The sequence below is a fragment of the Tiliqua scincoides genome, chromosome 3 (genome assembly GCF_035046505.1).
Source record: "Tiliqua scincoides isolate rTilSci1 chromosome 3, rTilSci1.hap2, whole genome shotgun sequence".
In the NCBI taxonomy this organism is placed as follows: domain Eukaryota; kingdom Metazoa; phylum Chordata; class Lepidosauria; order Squamata; family Scincidae; genus Tiliqua; species Tiliqua scincoides.
Window position 1 is genome coordinate 155,674,800 of NC_089823.1, and position 8,863 is coordinate 155,683,662.

Consider the following 8,863-nt stretch of genomic DNA (forward strand, 5'->3'; position numbering starts at 1 on the left):
TGCTGATCCTGCTCTCTCCCGGGCTCAATCTGCCTCTTATTCTGCCCTTCCCCCACCCAAATCATCCCCTCCCCATCTCCAAAATTCCCTCCTGCTACCCTCTCCCATGCACTGCCTGACTTGAATCTACCTGTACCGGCTGACATGGGGAGTGGATCCTGTGCCAGCTCTGTACAAGATTACAATTGTGCTGTGAGTTTCAAATTACCAACATACTTGACTACTACCAGATATACTTTTTGTTTCATTCATTAATTTTTCTGAAGTACTATTTATGGTGCATTACAGAGGATAGCAAGTAAAGGACAGATTCTACTTCTGAGTTTACAGGCCAGATGTCAACAAGACACTCAATATAAATAGACAATAAGAACGTAGGGAGACAGAGGCAAGATTAATGGAAAGAATATATGCAAACATTGTTAAATGTGCTTGGGCTTCATTGAGCCAAGGGTTCAGTGGAAGGGCACATTTTGAGAGTTTTGAAGGGAGATAGATGATATGTAGATACTGTAGATATCATGCATTCTGGATGGAGTGGTGATCAGAAGATGGTGATCTTCTTTCCTACTATCTTATCTCGCTTCTTTCTATTGGTCCTTTAAAGGCATCAGGTACTACACTTCCTGGTGTGTTTAAAGGCACAGCACAAGGAAGGGGTGAGATAAGGGGAGCAGATCACCATTATGCCATGTACACACAAAAGAATATGTAGAAGGCAGCAATCCAGCCCCCTACCTCCTCATCTTCCTCCTTTCTTGCATGGGTCTTTTTAACAGGGCAGGAAGAGCAGGAGGCCTTACACTTCCCCATGTGTCCCAAACATCCTAGTTTGTTGAAACAGTCTGAGCAAGGGCGCTGGATTGCTGCCTCCTATGCAATTTCTTTTGTGTGGGGGTATGGTGGCAGTGACAGATCCCATTGGGCAGCCGCTGGGCACCCCAATTATCTTCTAGTTGCCACGGTGACCTTGGCCGCAGGGTTTGTCAAGCTCTGTGTTAGCCAATACTTTAGAAATATTGTGGGGTACACGTTGCCTAGAATTGTACCACATAGGTATAGGCTGCTGGTTTGAATGTGCCCTGACATTTTTTAAAGAGTCCTACATACTGTAGACCAGCATATCAGGGAGATGGTAGCAAGCATTTACCCAATATACTAGCTTGCTATGAGTAGGGAGTAGTGTTTGTGGGAGATGATTTGGGCACATAAGTACCGAATTGTCACAATTCAGGAAAGGCTGTACCAAGTACAATTTCTGAAACAGAATAAACTTGCGACATTAAGCTGAGAGAGCACAATTCTCCTACACTTGTACAAAAACGGAGGTGGGGGGGAATGAGCAGTTCAGTGTACCTGTGGAAACTCCTGTTTTGGAAGCCTTCAAAACTTATCTTAGTGCAGCTCTGTGATTGATGGTACAAATGTTGGCTTCTCTGCAGTCCAGACAGAGTTGCCAGCAGAACAGCCCAATATGGACCATTTCAGGGGCAGTCCTGTATAAGATTTTGCAAGCAGGAAACAAAAGGACTGTGGAGGGCCACTAATAGACCCAAGTTACATTAACTTTTGATCTCAGTGAAAAGCGATGTTTTCAGGCTATAAAAGTCCACCTGCTTGGAGAGAGCATAAAGAATAAATTATCTGTGGAGGACTTCTGGGAAAAGGGAGATTGTATGGGGGGGTAGGTGGGTACATGGACAGAGATACTCTTCTAACAGTATGGCAAAGCTGAAGGAAAAACAATCTTTAGCATTGAAAGATTCAGGGTTTTGATTATTTCTCAATAGGGTGTTTTTGTTTTGCCCCTAGAACAGGTCACATACATTGCTAAACCGCTTTATCAACATACTTAAATCCTTGCTGTGCTTCTGCATGGAAGGAATCTATGGATATCTGTGTGGATATTGCTGAACAATTGTGAGTTTGTCTTTTGAGCCCCCGTCACCTTTATTGCCCCATGCAGAAATGCTTTTCAAAGTTGATTTATTGTTTCCTCCTAAAATACAGAGTGTCAGTGTTCTAGTGAGGGACCACAGTCTACCTCTGGGGAAGATCAAGATGACATTGGTGAGCTCTTTCAGTCTGTTCTATTTTGGTAATGTGTATTGCCCATTGTGAAACTGCTGTCACGGTGACAGTACTAATACTGCCATAAAAAAACCTAAAATTCATGACATGTAGCCTGTCTTAGGGCTAGTGCACTCAAGTGGCATTTACTCTGCCCCGAATGGAACATGAATGGTCTAATAACCCTGAGCTGAACAACATTCTCATTGTAATCAATGTTAAAGTCCATCTGTGCTCTAGACCAGGGGTGTCCAAAGTTTTTGGCTGGAGGGCAACATCATCTCTCTGACACCGTGTCGGGGGCCGGGGAAAAAAAGAATTAATTTACATTTAAAATTTGAATAAATTTGCCTAAGTTTACACAATGAATATATTAAAGATGAATTTATATGAATGAATGAAGGTCTTGCAATAGCTCAAGGCCTATAAAAGGCCTTGCACAAAGCAAGGCTGGCCTTTCCTTTGCTGCCGTGAAAGGCCTTTCCTTTTACAGACATGAAACAGCAAGCGGTGGAGGGAACCCTCATCCCACAGCTCACGCGAGAGGTCAAACAGTCGCCCTCATGCTGAGAGCAGTTGTGTTGGGCCAGTGTGGGCTCCAGCAAATCTCCAGAGGGCCAGAGGCTCATTGGAGACTGGGGACTCCCTGAGGGCCGCATTGAGAAGCCTTGAGGGCCGCATGTGGCCCCAGGGCTGGGGTTTGGGCACCCCTGTTCTAGTGAAATGGTAACCCTGCATTGTGCAATCCTATCTGACATATTTGGATATGGGAACTTGGATTTGTAGGAGTAAGTGTGCAGGATGCTATAGCCTTTCTTAGACTAGCAATGGTTTGCAGCCCTGTGAGTTCCAGCTAATGGCAGATTACAACACACTAAGGCTTTCATGGCTGGATGAGTCTAAAACATAATTTAAAATATTGCTCAAGTCTTCAAGCCACAGGTTAAAACACATTGAAAGATCTAGTCCCAATGTTTCAATTTCAACTATGGAAAGCATCTTCAGGGAGTTACAAAGAATTTTGTATCCTCTGCTGGATGTTCTGGGCAACCTCCCTTTTTGTAGGTAGCCCAACAAAGTATCTAGTTGGTCTCATCTGCTAGCTGGCCACAGGCTTAATTGCCAGCTTCTGCTTGAATTTTTAAAGATGCATTTACACTCTTTGCCTGTTCATCATTACTGCAATTTCCTACATAGGTTTCTCCTCAAAGTTTTTTATTCTAGTATATTTGAGTACTAGAAGTCAGGCATTAATTATACCAGCAGTCACCAAACTCGCAACTGCTGTGTTCCAGAAAACCAGTCCCCATTCATACCAGAGCTTACTATTCTGCTGGGTCACTGCATGTATTCCTAGTAGATTGCGGGACAGGGACACTCTGAGCAGTCGTGTCTGCTGCCCAGCATCCCAGCAGGCTGTGCAACAGCCCATCCAGGCAGAGACAACTGTCTGGAGCATCTCTGTTCCCCAATCTACTAGGAATACGCACAGTGACCCAGTGGAATGGTAAGCTCTGATCAAGGCAGAAGGGTTACTCCGAACACCAGATCCAGCCCATGGGCCAGGGTTTAGAAGGCCTGGACTGAGAGTCATCTTCTTTGTTGTTTTTGTGTGTGAACCTGTGGCTTAAAGACTGGAGTAATATTTTAAATTATGTTTTAATGGCAGATTTTTCAGTAGGCTTTCAGTTGGAGATGTGGCTGTCCTGTTAGAAGAAAAGGAGAACGCTTAAGCTTAGTGAATGAACTCTCTTTTGTTCAGAATTAGGCTTGGCAAACAAACAAAATCTTAAAACCAAAAAAAATGGAAAAGGCCCTGGTCCCAGGCCATTAAGGGCTTTTCTATAATGCATACCTTGCGCTGAATCAGAAACACACTGGTAGCCAATGAAGATAACTTAAAATAGAAGGTACATGCTCCCCTGCATGGGTTCCTGCTAGAACCTGTGCAGCAACTTTTTGTACACTGAAGTTTCCAGATGCTTTTCAGACCAACTTCAGAAGCCTCAGTACTTGAATTGTTTTTTTCAATCAACGCTAATACTGATTTCATGTGTTTTCTACCTTTTATTTCAAATGTAATAGGAATGTTAAAAAATGAACCTCTTCTGTGTCCTATCTTGCATTAACATCTGCATGTCTGTAGAAATTGCTCAAGAGTGACTCCAAGGCACTCCAGGGGAACTTGGATAAGCTGACATTTCCAAGATGTTGTAGCACCCAGAATGGTTTCACTGCTGATTCACACGGATCAAGGGGCAATCTGAAACCCCTGCAACAGGAAGTGCCTTTTTAATGACAGACTTCCTGTTTGATGCCTGCCTTCTTGCTACGGCATTTCCTAGTAGCGGTACCAGGAGATACTTCCTGTTGTGCACTCTTAGGTTTCCAGAAGTGGTTTCTATTGAAACAGAGAATGCTGTGCAAATGCAGGTATGTAACCACTAGATGGTGTTGTGCTCAAAAGTTTGGTTCTGCTGCTAGACCATAAGCCTTAGTGAAATGCTATGTTACTGAGGATGTAGTTCATTCTGGAAGGTTTTGTGTGCATCACAAATGTATTGGCATCACCTTCACCATGATATTCTGATGGAACCACTGAGCTGCTGTAACCTAATAACAAGAGTTCTACTGCACCTATCATGAACACCAGACAGCACATTAAACTCATCTAAGGTTCATTTGGCTGCAATCCTATCCACACTTACCTGGGAATAAGCCCCACTGACCATAGTAGGATTTATTTCTGAGTTGACTTGCAAAAGATTGGGCTCTTATGGCTTTGTATTAATTGGACCTGTCATAATACAGTTTAATATTTGCAAAGGCAAAGAATAATTGAGCTCTTGCATCACAGCAAGATCACAGTTGAGTGAATTAGCAAATTAGTTATTTGGAAATGGAAGGAGTTGTGTTCTCCTGAGTGCCCTTGCTCTTCATGCCTTATTAATACTTTTAGCATATGTCTCTAAGTATGGACGTTGATGTTCAGCAAAGTGCAGCTCTACTAGGTGGTTGTGCAACTATTCCAGAGTCTTGACTTGGCATCTAGGTTGTTCAGCAGCTTTGCCCCTTCTGGGGTTGTTTTGGTTACTGGGAGAGGATAAGTGCAATCAGGTGTAGAAGGTATCTGCACCAAATGGCTAGATTGAATATCCTCTGATGAGAGCTGTGGTAGTTGTGCTGTAGCTTCCTCTAGATTAGCAAATACTGTCTGTTGGTGGAAGAGAATTACATGTCTCTGCCGCTGCTTTCTCCAACATAAGAACATAAGAACAGCCCCACTGGATCAGGCCATAGGCCCATCTAGTCCAGCTTCCTGTATCTCACAGCGGCCCACCAAATGCCCCAGGGAGCACACCAGATAACAAGAGACCTCATCCTGGTGCGCTCCCTTGCATCTGGCATTCTGACTTAACCCATTCCTAAAATCAGGAGGTTGCGCATACACATCATGGCTTGTACCCCATAATGGATTTTTCCTCCAGAAACTCGTCCAATCCCCTTTTAAAGGCGTCTAGGCTAGACGCCAGCACCACATCCTGTGGCAAGGAGTTCCACAGACCGACCACGCGCTGAGTAAAGAAATATTTTCTTTTGTCTGTCCTAACCCGCCCAACACTCAATTTTAGTGGATGTCCCCTGGTTCTGGTATTATGTGAGAGTGTAAAGAGCATCTCCCTATCAACTCTGTCCATCCCCTGCATAATTTTGTATGTCTCAATCATGTCCCCCCTCAAGCGTCTCTTTTCTAGGCTGAAGAGGCCCAAACGCCGTAGCCTTTCCTCATAAGGAAGGTGCCCCAGCCCCGTAATCATCTTAGTCGCTCTCTTTTGCACCTTTTCCATTTCCACTATGTCTTTTTTGAGATGCGGCGACCAGAACTGGACACAATACTCCAGGTGTGGCCTTACCATCGATTTGTACAACGGCATTATAATACTAACCGTTTTGTTCTCAATACCCTTCCAATAACACTACCATTGATTGGCAAGGGCCACTGACAATGGACTCTGTAGATGGAGAGTCCAGACTATTCAAAGGCAGTTCCATAGGCTCAGAGATCTGAGCCACGTTGACAGATGATAAACCTTGAGAGGAGGACAAACTACCTCCAGCTGGAGGCTCCTGATGAATCTCTGCCTGGATGGATCGCCTCTGAGGCGGGGCCGCATCTGGAACAGAAGTTGTATGGTCTCGTGAAGGAGGTAAGCTCTTAGATGATGCAGAGCAGCAAAGGATCAATATAATGTCCGTTAGTTCTTGCCATACCATCTCCAATTTCTTGACCATCCTTAGTTGTTCCCGTCGGGAAAGAAATCTAAAAGCCTCCAGGGCCTCCCTGGTCAATGTGTCCTCATCAATGTCCAGGTACAGTGATAGATCTATTGATTGGGAGCTTGTGTTGCTGCTGGGAGAGCCAGTTTTCCGAGGAGACATCATAGTTTGTGGAGGGTCGTTAGGTGGACGCTGGGGAACATCACCAGTACTTGCAATCTCCTCAGAGTTGAGCACAGAGTTCTTTGAAGGATGTTTCCTGGCGTATTCCACATCTATGTCGGGCATCTCATCCTGTGTTTCTGTAGTTGAGTTAATGACCCTCTTAGGGCACCTTATTGAACACCTACCTAATGTTTATGCCTACCTACTGAACACCTACCTAATGTTTATGCCTAATAAAGGTTGACTTGATTATTCCAGAGTCTGACCTAGAGGAAAAATCTGCTTTGCAAGAGCCCACAACAACATTTACCAACCATAGGCACCTTCCTAAACAGAAGACAAAACCTGATGGTCACTGAACTATTTCTGTAAACTACTTCTGTTGGCATTCTCTGGACTTCCTTTAGTACTGATTCAATTTTAGCCAACTGTGCCAACTATAACCAGACTGCACTTGTGCCAGACTATGTCTTTATGACATATGTATTTCTCAGAAACCCCACACAATGGCAAATTTCTCCAGCCTGGACCACCATTTTGTACCTAATTAGAGACATGGCACTAAAGAGAAACCACAAATGCAGCAGTGAGCCCCAATAGATATTCATACAGCCTAGGATCTTAACAAAGTGAACAATTGCCCAAGTAATGATTTTCTACTGTGGATTTCTTATGCTTTGTTTGTTAAATTATATTTTCCTTTCTACTTTCCTGTTGACTGCAGTAGACTTGAATTTTGTTGAATTCATCTCATACCCAGTCAGCAAAACCCTTCACCCTGTTAGAAAAGATATTAACTCATTGCCTGCTGCTTCTCCAGAACTGTAGCCTAGCCCATTTAAAAGAGCTTTTACTCACTTGAAAAGTAAAACATATATGAATTGATGAGGTGCATCATCATGTTAATGTGGCTAACAAAGCTACAGGAGTTACACTGTGCTAGAGTTTAGTTTCTCATTCCCAATAATTTGTTAAAATGGGATAACCCATAATTCCCCCCAACATGTTTCATCTTGTGTCCTGAGTACAGTAGTATGATGTTTAATGTTTTTTAATCATGTTCATGTTTTTACTGTGTACATTTTATATTGTCCATTGTCTTTATCTCTTGGAAATAGTTTTATGCCAATAAAGGTCTCAATCAATCAATCATACTTTTAGGCGTACATTTCATAGATATACAGTGGCTGATCGTATGAAGGTGCACACACCACATGTGCCTACCTTGACCCTTTTAGTGGTGAGCTGTTGGTGTAGAATTTGATAGGTCACTATGTAGGAAGCGGCAACAGCAAAGAAGTGCTAGGAGTCCTTGAACTCAGGATTCCAGTTCCACCCACACAAATGCATCCAGGAAATAGCGTTTGGACAGAGTGGAGCAAGGGTAGAACAACAGCTCCCTTGGAAGAGGGCAGCCATGTGAAACAAACATGGCAAAGGTTCAAGTCAGTGTGAGGGCATCGAGCCCTTATGCCCTCAGGCAAAGCAGGATGCTGGTGGCTCACTGAATGGGTGCTGGTGGCGCACAGGGCATGAGTCGAGCAAGATGGGTTCAAAACCAAAAGATGGGTGGTACCTTTGCCACCAAGGCACTCATCATCTGCATGAATGACCAGAAACACCCATGGTAGATTTGCCACTCCGCAAATCTGCTCCTTAATCATCCAACTGCAGCAGGAGTCAGGTTAAGATCCCCTCCTTGGGCCTAGCACTGAACACTTGCATCAATACCAGTTATTAATATAACTGCAAACAGGCATACCTGGCCGGGAGGTTGCCGCATATGGACCTTTCAGAGGCAGTGCTGCATAGGCCAATCACTGTATTGGGAAGTGATGCAGGGTGCCTAATGCAGGGCCTGTGTAGCTAACTACAGCCACACATAGTCCCTGCCCTTTGTTGCATCAATGGCACCTGTTGGAATGCCCGCCATGGGGTTGGAGGGAGGGAGGAAGGGAGGGTGAAATGGGGTGGCAATGGAGTGGGGAGGAGGGTTAATTGGGCCCAGGAAGGAGGGTAGGTGCAATGGCAGAGGTGCCTACCGAACCCTGACTCCTTTCCTGGCCTGATCCACTTTCCTGGGTCAATGTGAACTTGTACCAGTGCTTTGAAGTTGACCCACCCACCTCTTACACTGGGGAATGTTCCCTACCCCAAGGAGGCCTCTGGAGACTTGCAGGATTCAGTGGATGCCTGTCTGTGGGCAAGGGCAACTCTCGTATAGCTTCCTAGGTATCGCTTTGTCTGGATAATCAAATATGATTTGTATGCAAGCCCAGGCTGTCCACATGTGCATAAATGTAAAAATCAGAAATAGTGGGAGGCCCATAGGCTTAGGAAGCAATAAGGT